The sequence below is a fragment of the Gymnoscopelus microlampas genome (genome assembly GCF_963454915.1).
Source record: "Gymnoscopelus microlampas genome assembly, chromosome: 9".
NCBI lineage: Eukaryota > Metazoa > Chordata > Actinopteri > Myctophiformes > Myctophidae > Gymnoscopelus > Gymnoscopelus microlampas.
The window spans coordinates 1,869,354-1,884,310 of NC_139946.1; the positions used below are offsets into that span (position 1 = coordinate 1,869,354).

Below are 14,957 nucleotides of genomic sequence, written 5' to 3' on the forward strand. Positions count from 1 at the left end.
AAAAACAGGAAACAGGGAGTGCCATCTGGTCATATACTCCTCTAGGACAGTAGGTGTCAAGGGAAAACAAAGAAACCTATCTTTAGATTTGATTAACTAAAGAGTCTTGGGGGCACCTTTTGAGAGGAAAAGCTTTGATCTAGTATAGACAGGAAGGCAGCTCTGTTTATCATTGACCCATGGGGGATGAAAGACTTGAGCAGATCGAAGGAACCCCAGAATGCAAATTGAGAATTACAATACAAGGGACTTTTAGATAGATAGCTAAGATAAAGGTTTAAAATTGAGAACACACAGAGTTTTTACACAGCAGAGTTGCATTCGAAATAACAGTATCCTAAATTGATTGACTTAAACTTTAACCAGCAAATGTTTCCCTGAAACTGTAGTGTGTCCTAAAAAAGCCCCAAGCCTCTTAACCGTCCCAGGAGGTGAGAAACAAATGGTAATAGGCACCCCAAACATTGAAGTGTTATCAGCTGCTAGTAACACAGGTAACAGATGTCTCTAAAATCTAATCTAGAACGGGATATAGTGGTTTTCATGTATAAATACAAATTCCTGATAAAAGATGGTCACAATAGTTCAAATAAAATAGGTTTCACTTATTAGATTCTGGGAGCTTTGGATTAGGGAGAAAGCCTTTTCAGAAGAGATGCTTTGTTCTTTAAAATACTTGTTGGTTAACTGTTGTATATAAATATAAATGTATGCATTCTTCCATTCCCTTGAAAGCTCATGAAAAGTTGAACACGAATCATTAAAGGATATTTCATTTTAGATTATAGTTTGATTACAGAACTTAGATTGTAATATTAGAATTTACCCTCCTGTAAATGTGTGCAAAGAACGGTCAGAGTTGACAAAGGCGCGGATCAGCGTCTGATTGGCCGAAATAAGGAGTAGGAGGAACTATGAAATTGAGAGCGCAACTTGAATTGTACTGTATAAATAGGCCTGTCGAGGTATCGGCAGGGCGCTGTAGTTCTGACCCATTTCAGTTGCCATTTTGTGTGAATACTCTTGCCTCGAAGTTGAACAAATAAAAGACTTGGAGAATAATACCCATCGGATTTCGCTTCCTTCTGTGTGCGGTTACTCTCTGATTGAGGTCGTTATCTCACGGTGAACCCCGGATTATTAACAACACAGTCACTTACACTTATCACCTCCCTTACGCTTCCACCAAACCTGATACTAATAATAAATCATAAATTCCCAAAGAAAGGTATATCTAATGTATGTTATGTTAGAAATGCATTAGTATTATTATACAGGTGAGAGCCCATTCTCATACTTACCATCATAATGCTCTGTACAGTGTGCATTCCACACCAGTCTTTTGTCCTTCGCACTGGTTTCCGCACCTCCATGTAATTTGTAGCCTCTGGTGCAATCCCGTATAATATTATAATGTTGAATAATGAATAGACAAGACAATACAAACGGTTGAATTTGTTCAACATCTAACAAAAAACATTATCTGACCTGTGTCCGTGGCTGGTGCCAGTTTTGCATGGAGCTGGTGCATGCCAGAGGCAATGGCACAGACTTGACTCCTAGGGTACTATACAGGTACATAACAGAAACGAAAAACAAGCACTCGGTACATTTTAGATACAACTTGCCAGGTGCACAGCTCAAAAAGACTCATAAAATGGGAAAAATAGCCAGCACCCCAGGGTCTTCGGCGTCAAGCCTTCCTCGGTGTGCTGGCATCCCAATAAATGTGTATATTGTTGAAAAGTGTTTTCCCTATATTTGTTCATTCATTCATGTGATATAATATTTCACTTTATGTGTAATGAATCTAGAATATATCAAAGTTTCACTTTCTGAATTACATTATGGAAAAAATGAACTTTTTGGGACGTACCTGTAGTGTGTCGTTTGAAAAAGCAGTGCCACTATGTGGTTACATAGTGCTTTCCCCGCAGTGCAAGAGCACGACGTGCGTTCCAGTTCCACAGGAACCTTTTGCGAAAGTGTCACCTGTTAATAGGGACATAACAATGAGTGTTGTTGCTTTTCATGTTACATTTACACATCAAAAGTTTAGTGTACACCGTATAAAGGGCCTTTCACACCAAGCACAAAAAAAATTTAAATCTCAAGTGGATGCCAGTGTCCACATCCTAACTATAATAGACAATGGTGAACGATAGTTATCGTTATAGTTATATTGCTTGGTGTGAACAACTTGCTTGGTGTGAACAACCCTTAAACTTGAATATATGAATCTTTTGGGGCTTTTTCTGCCTTTATTGATAGGTACAGTAGACTGACAGGAAATGGGGAGAGAGAGAGATGGGGAGTGACACGCAGCAAAGGTCGTCGGAATCGGGAGTCAAACCTGCGACTCGCTGTCAGGCGGCATTAGCAGCCTACTGTAGGTGCCCAGACGGCTATGCCAGCTGTCTGGGCCCAATGTATGTATTTTGATCTCATAGAATCTTTTTCAGTCTTTTATTTGTCCACCAACATTTTTTAAATATATGTATTGCGTTAGAAACACACTGAAGTACATGCAACTTTGTGGGAACACCGCAAAGTCTCATCTGCAATCGCAGGAAACTGCAGGAAAAAACATCTGCAACCGCAGGGAACTCCATCTGCAGGAAAGCCATCTGCAGGACAACTATTCATCTGAGAAACCTGTAGGTAGTGAGCTTCCTAATTTTTCTTCATTGACCAGTGACATCATCCTCTCACCGTCACACCATGATCAACTACATTAGAGACTGTGTTCCATTGTTTTGGAAGAAGTGTGCAAGATTAACCATGCATATTACTGACTTTTTGATACAGATTCTATAGACAAATCCACAGACGCGCTGCCTGTAGGCAGTCATAACTGCGGTGCGGAGCGGCTGTGGATGTCTATAGCTCAAGTGGTTTACAAAGTGGGGTCCCCAGCTAAATGAATGAATATAGCATCAAAATTAGTTTAACCACTATAAAGCTCAGCTCAGTGCCGTGAGCTTGTAGATCTGCTATTTTCAAATATGTACTTAAAATCTTAAAACTTAACATTTTGGAATTATTATAACAAACTTTTACATAAAGCTTCTCTTCTGCAGCGTCCCTGGCACAAAACCTATTGATAGATAGATGAGGGTCCACGGCTTAATATGTATCAATTTCAGAACCACTACCCCAGTAAAATGGAAAGGTGTTAGTTTGCAGGTGGTGCTACAGTAACCTGATCAATAATATGGTACGCTATATGCAATGTTTTTTATTTTGGAAAACAGAAAGACAACATGAATGTTCATCCTAGCACCTTTGCTGATATTTGAGCTAAAAAAAGACAAAAGCACTTTACCTTCATAATCAAACAGGTACTGTTCATTGAAGAACTTGTAGCCTTTTTCCTGTTTGGAACCTGATGTATGCGAAAACTTGGCAACAAGTTGATCTACATCATTGAACCGCATTTGCGGCAGATGTGATAGGGACTTGGTGAATTCCATAATCTGAAAAGAAAGAGCAACAATAATGATCTGCATGGAAATGGTTTAGATTAAGATTTTTGAGAACAATCTTTCCAGTGATGCAATGGCAATGGAAACAAGTCTTCTGGGCTTTTTTTGTGTTATCCTTTAAGCTTCACTGTATAATCGTACCACTGTACCTTTTGCTAAATGTTAATAAAGTATTCAATCAATCAATCAGGAGATTAAGAGTCAGTATGGTGAGTGACTATACATTGTTAGAAAAAAAAATACATGATAAACAATAATCGATATCCAGTATCCACTGAGGATTAATGTATCTTATTAGTGGTGAATCAAATAATTCATGTACCAATAGTTGAGGTAGGTCAAGTTTCATCTTGGCTCAGGGAGGAGGACTGTGCAGTCCTGCCCGGTACCTTGAGGGAAGGAGAAATCAAGTTGTAAACTAGAAAAAGTGCTCCTCGGAGCACAGGTCTCCGCCAGGTCAGGTAGGTTATTGTGGCCTCCTGGTGGCGCTATAATAGGCCAATGTGAAAAGGTAGCCATTTCTTCTTAGGCCTTGCACGGCAATCGGACACTGCATTCATGATTTGAGGCATTTTGTTCAAAACAATTGTTTTGCTAAATTAGACCTGCTGGTGGCGCTATAACAGGCCAATGTTAAAAGGGTGGCATTTGCTCCTCAACATAGTGTGACTGTGCGTGCAAAGTTTGACCGCAATCGGATGCTGCGTTCATGATTTGCGGCATTTTGTTCAAAACAAGCCACTACTGCAAACTTCAGATGTAAATCTTAGGCAATCAGGATGGAATATGAAAAATCAAACACATTCGTCTTGATCACATGACTATAGAGATCATGTGTACCGATTTGCGTGAAATGTGGATAAAATCGGAAGGAGTAATATCAAAAAAAATGTTTTACATAAGTCGGCCTCTTGGTGGTGCTATAAAAGGCAGATGTGAAAAATGCAGGGCAAGGGTTTTTCTTTGACCTCTAGGGAGTGTGCTTACAAAGTTTTACACAGATTGGTGCAGTTATAGGTAAAAACACGAATCGGCCTGTTATAGCGCCACCATGAGGCTGATTTGAACATTTTCAATTGGCATTTCTTCCTCGGCATAGTGGAAATATATGTGCACAATTTCAAGGTAATTGCATGCTGTGTTCATGATTTGAGGCATTTTGTTCAAAACGGAGCACTCCTGCAAACTTTGGAAGCCATTTTTAGCCAATCAGGATGGAATATGAAAAATCTGAAAGACCCGTTTCGTTTAATGACTGTTGAGATATTGTGTACCGATTTGGAGGATTTTTGAACAAAATCTGTAGGAGTACTGTCAAAAAATATGTTTTGCACAAATCGGCCTCCTGGTGGCGCTATAAAAGACCCATGTGAAAAAATGTGGGCAGAGGTTCTTCTGTGGTATCCAGGGAGTGTGTGTGCACAGTTTCACTGCGAGCAAGCCAACGGTGCCGGAGATTAGCTGTACACAGACAGAATGACGGACGGAGAGACAGGGGGTAAAACATACTCTCTCGCCATGCCTTTCGGCCTGGCAGAGACAATTACCTTAGAATAAAGATACTTATATAAATGTATTAATTAATTAATTAATTTTCTCATCCTCCCCTGTACAGACTATTTCTAAAAATTAATGTAGGTGGTTTCTACAATTAAACAAAATTAAAATTAATATTTTAACAGATTTTTTAATTAAGATTTATCAAAATTAAATGCTATATTTCTTTGTAAAATGTATATTGATTATATTGATTTAAAAATTAATGATAGTTGAAATTACACACACACCTGACCAATACTAATCATAAAATATTGGTTGATCTCACTCACTAACTTCTATTTTTGACAAAACAACTGGTGTTTCGGTAGTGACTGCACTATTTCGGTAGTGACTGTATTGTTGCGGTAGTGACCATAGTATTAACTCTTAACTCTTTTTGCTAAATATTAACTCATAACATGCATTATGTTGGAAATATAATAAACACATGATCAATAGAATATGGTAATTCATTATGAAAGACATAACAACTGGTCTCATCTTCCGTATCCATTTATTTGGACTGACAAACAATTTGCAATTATCATTGAAACGAAAAGTGTTTTGCAACTTTAACATTCGCTTGTGCATCAATCAACTCTTAAGGCACATGGAACAACATGAATGAAGCGGTCAAAAAAACAGTCAGAAAAGATTGATTCCATATTGTACTATTATGGAGGAAGGTTGAATGCAGCATTAGCACAGGGCTGAGTTGTCAGTGAACGAATACAGAGCAATGGGATTGAAGGTGCATTAAACTGTCTCTTTGGTATGCTGTGCCAGATATTAACTAAAAGGAATCAATCAAGGAACAATCAAAAGAATACACTCATTGCTAGAAATAGAAATACCTGCATATGTATCTATCTGTACAAGTGAAGAGTACCACTATGTTTCACATCAGACAGGTTTCAACAAGACAATCATATAAAGCTTTAGTAACACCAAAGTCCAACTGGGGCTAATTTCTGGTGCAAACTAGGTCCCACAATGGAGCTGCATCACAGAGCAACAGTAAGTCCTATGGGCAGAGCTGCAGCAGAGGGCTCTTAAGAACATGGCAGATTTATCTTTTCACACACTAATTTAAACAAAGCAGGGCTGATTTGGACGTGTCTCTGCATGACACTTTCAGGTGCATGGACCGTGTCCATGGTGTACAAGATCTTGTCCTCCAATCTCGGCCAAAAGAAGCGGTTAGACCCAATTGAGTGCATGACTTTGACCTCCAGGGCACCTGTTGGGGAGATGGGGGACAATATATCAGTCAACGGGATATGGTTTATTGTCGTATGTGACAACACACCACTTTCCAACAAGGGCTTCAGTGACATCAACTAGACAAAGAGTCTCATCACACCCAGAGCTTGAGGTGCAATGGCTTCCTTGTTGTGCATCTTCTGGGGCTACTGACGTAGTAGTCAGGTTCACTATGTGTTCTTGTTCAAAATTTGTGGAGATTAGCAAAACAATACTTTATTTTTATCTTCAGAACATGGGGAATCCAAAAATCTATGTTTGCATTTGCACAGACACCTGCATGTCCGCCATATTGGACGTTCAAAATGGCCACCATAAAATACATAATTTGTGATATCTTGGCTTCTAAACAACATAGAAAGTTCATTAAATATGCTAATCCAATGTTTTCTGGGTCAAGGAATCCAACAGAGACCCAAAGGATTGTGCACAGGGACTTGCAGTAGCGCCACCTAGGGGATGGCCAGTGAAATTCAGGTTTACTATGTTAAAAAATATATTTTCGTTAAAAAATTTAGATTAGAAAAATATACACATTTGGAATCTTCAGAGCATGAGGAATCCAAAAATCCTTGTTTGCATTTGCACAGATTCCATGCATGCCCCACCATATTGTTCAATATGGACGACCTAAAATATATAGCCTAATTTGTGCTATCTTGGATTCTAGACAACCAACCTTAGTTAATATGTGTCCAGGTCAAGGAGTCCAATATAGACCTCAATGTAGTTATTATATAAAAGCAAGAAAACAAATGTAAATGGAAAATATAGTCTTTATATTTGTGTAATATCAACACATCATTGACTTTATTACACCACAGGTTTACAGATGTAAAGAAATGGGTGAAAAACTCCATTGTTTCTGTTGTTTTCAAAGAGAAGAAAAGAAAAGAAGAGGGCGGGGAGAGCAAGGAGAACAATCTATCAGCAATAGAAAACATGTCAAGGATATACAAATGGCATAAACCAACAGATACAGTATGTACATGAGATTAGACATAAGGTGCAAGGTGGTGACACTTTGGTAGGTCTACATTAGCAGCAGGTATGTACATGAGATTACACATTAACTTGCAAAAACAGTATTGACAAGTTATAAGATTGAACTATATACAATAATATCATCTATCATTCTTTTACGGCCCTTCATCACTGTTAGGAGGGTCATTTTCAGCATTGCAGTCTGTGTCGTTTTCGCAGTCACTTCCAAACAAAGTTCTGTGCAAGTTGTGTCTCCTGCATGAACATCTCTGGGTTGTACAATGGGTTTTGCACTGACATCTGACCAACTCTACAATGGCCTGTGGTGCAGGAGGAACCTTTGTGGTAGTAGGTAGTATCTCACCATGGCTCCATGTTTGAGTGGGTCAAAAAGACTCTGCCACGTCACAGTGGCTTGGCACCACACCCTACTTTGATCATGCACACGTTCAATGTTCTCCTCAAGGGCACCAACGGTAGGAGGCAACTTGCTGCTTTATGCCAGATGTTTGCAAAACAGATACAGCCTTAGGTCAGGAATGCTTGTTATATGGATGCCCCTTGGGCAGTACATCATACAAAGTTGGCCAATGCATCATTCACCTCCTGTGTTAGGTCGCCTTCCTCTGTTAGTTTCTGTTAGTGGTCAGATGTCAGTGCAAAACCCATTGGACAACCCAGAGAAGGTCATGCAGGGGACACAACTTTGCTTGCACAGAACTTTGTTTGTGTGGAAGTGACTGCGAAAACGACACAGACTGTCTGTAATGCTGAAAATGACACCCCAGACAGTGATGACGAGCTGTAAAAGAATATTCCTGAATGATAGATCTAGTAGATATTGTATGTATATAGTTCAATCGTTCATACTGTTTTTGCACCTTAATGTCTAATATCATACCTGCTGCTAATGTAGACCTACCAAAGTGTCACCACCTTGCGGCTTTTTTCCCCCTAATTTTTATCGCTCGATTCTGTAACCCCTTTTTCACCCGGTGCCAATTAGCTAAGTGATCCTGGGCACTACACTCCCCCCACCAGCCTAGGGAGGCCAAGGCCAAGCACATGCCTCCTTCAAAGCATGAGAGCCAACTGACCTTCTTGTCACCTGACAGGGGGGAGTTTCCCTGGTTGGACGTAGCGTGTGGAAGGAACACGTTATTCCAACCAGTTCCCTTCCCCTCCATCAGGCGCCCCGGCTGACCAGGGGGAGGAAGTATAGTGACCAGGATTACTACATGTTTTTGTGAGGGTATTCTATTAACTACCCTAGGAGACACGGGAGAACATGCAAACTCCACACAGAGTAGGCCCTTTCGCCTTATGTCTAACCTCATGTACATACTGTATCTGTTGGTTTACGCCACTTGTATATCCTTGACATGTGTTCTATTACTGTTAGATCTCCTTGCTCTCCCTGACCCCCCCCCCTCTTCTTTTCTTTTCTTCTCTTTGAAAACAACAGAAACAAAGGGTTTTTCCACCCATTTCTTTACACCTGTAAACCTGTAAAGTCAATGATGTGTTGATACTACACAACTATAAACACTATGTTTTACATTTACATTTGTTTTCTTGCTTTTCTATAATCCTGAGAACATTGAGGTCTGTATTGGACTCCTTGACCTGGAAAACATATTTAATGAAGGTTGGTTGTCTAGAATCCAACGTAGCACAAATTAGACTATATATTTTATGTGGTCCATATTGAACATGCAATATGGCGGCCATGCAGGTATCTGTGCAAATGCAAACAAGGATTTTTGGATTCCCCATGCTCTGAAGATTCCAAAAGTGTTACAGTTTTGCTAATCAAAAATTTGTAACAAAAGTATATTTTCTAACATAGTCAACCTGCATTTCCATGGCCATCCCCTAGGGGGCGCTGCTGCAAGTCCCTGTGCACTATCCTTTAGGTCTCTATTGGATTCCTTGGCCCAGAAAACATAGGATTAGCATATTTGATTAACTGTCTATGTCGTCTAGAAGCCAAGGTAGCACAAATTATATATTTTATGGCGGCCATTTTGAACGTCCAATATGGCGGACATGCAGGTGTCTGTGCAAATGCAAACATAGATTTTTGGATTCCCCATGTTCTGAAGATAAAAAAAAATGTATAGTTTTGCTAATCTCCACAAATTTTGAACAAAAGTATATTGTTTTACATAGTGAACCTGACTATAGGTGTTGTTGCAACTCTTTCAGGCTGTGCTTGTGGTGCAATGTTGGTTGATGATGGGTTGAAACAGGGACAGAGGGCCTCTCTATTGCAGAAACAGCTGAGAACTCTGTAATGGATTGTGCCGGGGGTAGAACAGATGACTTGATGCATGCTCAGTGTACCTTTGATGGTGGGCAGCTCTTTTGGAAGGAGCGAGCTTACTCTGGAAATCTCTTCCTCCTCCACATAGATGAGTTTGACTTTTGTAAGAGGTAGGAGGGTTTCATAGAGGGCTCTAGCTGTGGGTATGTCAGTACCCCTAGCTACCTGTGCATCTGCTGTTCGCTTTATAGTGGCTCCAACTCCATCAGCAGGCTCTTTGCCGTGACCAGCTTCCAGGTTATTCCAGTTCACAGCTGTGAATCCCATCTGGAATGGAATTAGGCTCATGAGGTAAAAGTTCTTATTTCCTCGATATTGCATTGTCGGCCCATCGCTGATGAAGAAGAGTTTTTGGATCTTTGGATAGTTCTCTTTCAGGATTTGGAGAATTGGTTCAAGTTGAGCCCAAATGGCAGGAGGGTCGTGTTTCATTTCTGTGGTGTACACAACAGCATTGTGCATTGTGGCTTGCCTATGGGATGCTCCAAAGTGGACCTGCTGCGCCTCCTTTGCATATTTGCACTGCCAGTTTTCTGCGTAGTCAATATGGAGAATGACTTCATCTTCCTTCAGAGATCTGTGCAAGGAATGTAACTGTGTGTATTGGTGATGGATGTTGAAGAGGTGCTTACACACTCTGTTATTCATTTCTTTCTCAAAGTCTTCCAACAGGTGGTCTGGGCAGCCCTCACATCTCTGTTTGATGGTTTTTGTGACAGTGATCTTCTCTGTTTTCCCATCCTTTTCTTTTTCGTAGTCCTCTTCCTTCGTGAGCCACTGGTACCACCATGTAATACCGGTCCCTGATGTACTTGTGGTGTGTGATAGTGACTTGTTCCTACATGAGACACATTCCCTGTACATGCAAGCTTTAGCCTGTGTGTCACAGCATAGGTCCTCTGCAACCTTGGTCAAGCTCTGTGAGTTAATAATGCCTAGCTGCTTGAGCCTATCTGTTTTCATTTGGGCATTGTCATGAACTTTGCAGACACATGTCTCCCTATTATTAATGTTTGGGGTTACAATCCAAAAAGGTTTTATCCTGCAGAAAAGTGAATCTCCAGCATCAGTTTCTTATGCAAATTCAACATTGTGTCAGAGAGGAATCTCTTTTGTTTCTTCTTTTTGAATTTTGTAATGGTTTCATTTTTCCCTGCTGATGCCCGACTATTGTCATCTCGACTTAAGAACGTTTTTACTGTGTCCATGGTCTTCTGCTTTCCATTCCTCTGATAAGTGAACATTGCATTTGGGTTGTCTGCAGTCTTGTTGACTTGTTTGTGGGAGATACCAAATGCTTTTCTGGCCATGGAAACAAGTCTGTATTTCCTGAGCAACTTGGTAGAGACAGCTTTGCTGTATGCATGTTTCTCCTTATAGCTAGGGGACTATTTTTCTTGAATATGGTGCACAAGCGTGTTATGAAAGAGAAGGGTCTTTCTGATATGAGCAGGAACTCTGTGCTTCAATAATTCCCTTCTAGTCTTCGTTCTTGGAAAACATTTTGACAGGTCTGGTGTCAACTTCAACCTCTGACACCGTTTTCTATATTTTTCTTTCTTCTTCTTCATTTCTTTGATCTTCAGCTCTAACATCTGTAATTTTCTGTTGTTGCGTTTTCTTGCACGTCTCACCCTCTTTTGTACTGAAGACCCACGTCCTGTTGTCTGATCACCTTCACTTGAGCTAGCGGTGCCAGGTGGTGTGGAGGCCTGACAAAACATCTCCGTCTCTCTCTGTTTTTTCACAGACACCCTGTGGTCTTGCTGCCTTTTCCTCCATGCTTTTCTAACCCTCCTTTTCTCCCTGTTGTACAATTCGCTAACGGATTACAACTTTCCTTCTTCCTTGCGTTTATTATTTCTTTCTCTTTCCTTTCTTAAATACTCTTGGTATCTCACTGGGTCATTCTTCAATCTTTGCCTGTATTCTCTCAGTCTCTCTGCCCCACTTTTTGCATTTGGTTTTTGCATTTTGGTGTTTATCTCCTCCTACAAAACCACAAATCAAATAGAAATCACAATTATCTACATGCTTGAATACAAATACTTTAAATAATATGCATCAAAGAATGAACATCCCATTTTGTCACTACCAAAACCATTGTAAATGTAAATGGTGCATTTATATAGCGCTTTTATCCAAAGCGCTTTACATTGATTGTGCCATTCACCCATTCACACACACATTCATACACCGATGGCGGAGGAAACCATGCAAGGTACCAACCTGCTCATCGGGAGCAATTAGGGGTTCAGCGTCTTGCTCGGGTGCATTTCTCCTTTCCGACATGTCGCCTTTCCGACGTTGACGAACCCTATACCTAACCCTAACCCTAACCGCATGCGGAAGCCACTAGTCGGAGTGGTGACATGTCGGAATGGAGAGTGAACACCGTCTTGCTCAAGGACACTTCGACACAAACTCCCCAGCCCAGGATCGAACTGGGAACCTTGCGGTTTCCAGTTCACTCTATCCGGCCACTCTACCCCTGAGCCACTGCCGCCCCATTGTATCACTACCGAAACCATCATGTCACTACCAAAACGTTACCATTATGTTTCGGTAGTGACTGTTTTGGTAGTGACAATTTTAGCAAGTTTTTAGCTTAACTCAACAATGCTAGGCTAAACATGGCTAGCAATCACAGTTCTGAACAGGTGTACATAGATACAAAAATTATATTTAGCATTAAAAACCAAAAGTGTTTATTTAATTGCAGAACTTATGTGTTCGTTCGGTAGTGACAATCGTTAAAAAGACACGCTGATTTTCAGACTTTGGAAGACATTTACTTCAGACTGATGTAAACTAATTACTCACCAGGTGGCCATTGATGATCAGCAGGTCAATGCTAGTTTCTTGGTGAAGGATTTAGGGTGTGGTTAAAACCAGGCTCCGCCCATGGACTAAAACACTTTGTGTTTCGGTAGTGACGTGAAATCATGGGACAGCATTTTTGATATAAAGTTTTTTAATTTAAAACAAATCTACAAAATCAATCAAATTATTTCAACTTCCCTATAAAAGAAATCAAATGGATGTATTAAAAAACTACATTTTGGAAAGTGACAAAAATCATTTAAGTACTAATTTCATGAATTGAAATTTAGGGGTTAGAGGCTGGGACAGCCACCTTCCAATAAGAAGCAACACATAAAAGGTGCTTTTTTGTATATTTAATTTTGTATTATCTCAATTAATGTATTGTGATTAATTAGACCATAATATGATATTAGTACACAGTAAAGTCTGAATACTAAATTGTTTTTTAAAATGTGTTTTTCATTGTGGGACCGCAATTTCAACCAATTCGGTAGAATTCATACAAGCGAAAATACAGGCCTTTTAATGAGTCCCTTTTAACGTGTCTGTAGTGCCTGAACAATTTACAAACACAAAAGATACAGGCCTTGAAGTCCTTTTAACATGTGTGGTGCCTTAACAAACTTATACAAAAAAATAAAAATACAGGCCTTTTAATGAGTCTCTTTAACGTGTCTGTCGTGCGTGTACACTAGTACTAACTCTGTAAAAATGGGGTCTGAGTTAAGAGGACGGGGTATCGTATGCAGCGTTTTTGGCCGCACACTGTCGATTGTACCCCCCACCACCAGACCTCCCAGGGGCATGTTTAAGATAGTCGGCAATTATGGCTGTGGTGTCGCTCACAGTCGCTGTTCTATTCCGACTGCCTCTGAAAAATAAAATCATTAAAACAGTGTAAAACATTGCTTAAACAAAAATAAAATTCCATAGTAACCATTGTAATTACCCATAACGGCAGAGAAGATAGCCGTGGACCCAAAGGCCATCTTCATTCCCGTCCCCCTCATATTCATGCCTGCCAATAAGCTGTTAGTGAATAATCTGAAATGGTTAAAACAGAAGCAATATGTAACACAATACAGAAGGACGACCACAAGAACTGCAAAACTGTCATTTTGCATTATTTTTCATAATTACACATTATCCTTTGTATAGTACACACCTATCCAACACACTCGTCACACAGTCCCTCAAGGACCTCCCCCCGAGTCTCGCCAGATGAGCTATCTGTGGATATTTGTTGAATAGCTGTTGAGTTATCAATTGTGACACATACTGTACATTGTTGACTATAGACAATTCTTGTGGCTTGGCAAATATATTTAAAGATCAAGACATTCATACCAGCCTTTCCTGGAGCCCTGGCTCTTCAGAAAGTTTGTCCTCCATTTGTATAAATTCACTGATGGAGTCCATCCTCTTAAGAGCAAACAATTATTTTCGTTGTCCCTGCAGCTCTTTCAGCTGGTCCTCCAAGTCCAAGAGCTTGTTTAGCACTTTACGTTGAAATTCCGAATTTATTAAAATATATATCACCATTACAACAATAGTCAGTTGCTTCTACATGTATTCACATCACTGAACTGAGTTACAAAACAAAAGAGGACAACATGTGAAGAGATTGTGCTATTGAAGCAGTTTACTTAATCTTTGATTACAACAATCATTCATTTAATCTATGCATGGTCATACTTACTTTCTTCTGACATCGGAAAGGACAGTACTTCATTCCATTTGAGTAGGACAACAAATTTAGAAACTTCCCATAACAGACAATGTGATTAGGCTATGTTGCATCCAGGTTGACCACTCCAGTTTGCCACACGGTTCAACTTGAGGTCCTCTCTGACGCGTTCCGGGTGAAACCCCTCAATCCCTAATGTCCAAATAAATAAATAATGATTTAAGGTAATATTGAATTAAAAAAAAAAGTAGTCTGAACATTAGATCTTCAGTATAGCACACATCTTTGGTCCAGCACACTGCCTTTATAGGCTACTGACTGTACATCTCAATATTGATACATTTACCTGTCAGGAGTTGATGGGCAATTATAAAATATTTAGGGTGCTTTCCGAGAACAGAACCATGTCAGTTTTCCAAAAAATCTTTCATGGCTTCTCCATCTCCCTCCCTCACAGCATCTCACTGGGTGACATTGTACAGTCCCTCCCAGATGACTGCTCTGCTGTAATTCCACACGTGGTCAGTTGGGTTTGATATGTTGTGGTTGAGGCATTCTCCCGAACAGTACCGTGTGGCTATATCATATAAAATAAAAAAACACAACATCTTACTATAAAAGACAATTCAATATTTAGGGAAATTTGTTTTGAAAATGGATTTATACGTTGCTTTGCCTTTTCTGAGGTACCTTGGCGTGTTTTGCAGTAGCAATGCACATAAGAGTCGTTTTGTTGGCATTCTATGCTGCAATACCAGTCCTCGTCTGCAGTCGGTTCTACTGCCAGCTCAACACCGCTCTTGTGGAACCACACGCCACCGCAGAACGTGGTGGTTTCTCCCATTTT

The 14,957-nt window shown here is 40.1% G+C and overlaps 1 long non-coding RNA gene across 1 annotated transcript in view; it reads right to left on the reverse strand.

Annotated features, from left to right (window-relative positions):
* Positions 1-1,487: 1,487 nt before the first annotated feature.
* LOC311052388 overlaps positions 1,488-14,957 on the reverse strand; it is a 127,770-nt gene continuing 114,300 nt past the window's right edge. The window contains exons 2-4 of the long non-coding RNA XR_014601511.1: positions 3,326-3,476; positions 1,877-1,992; positions 1,488-1,567 (exon numbers count right to left, since the gene is read on the reverse strand). This is a non-coding gene — a long non-coding RNA (uncharacterized lncRNA). The remainder of the gene's footprint in view (positions 1,568-1,876; positions 1,993-3,325; positions 3,477-14,957) is intronic.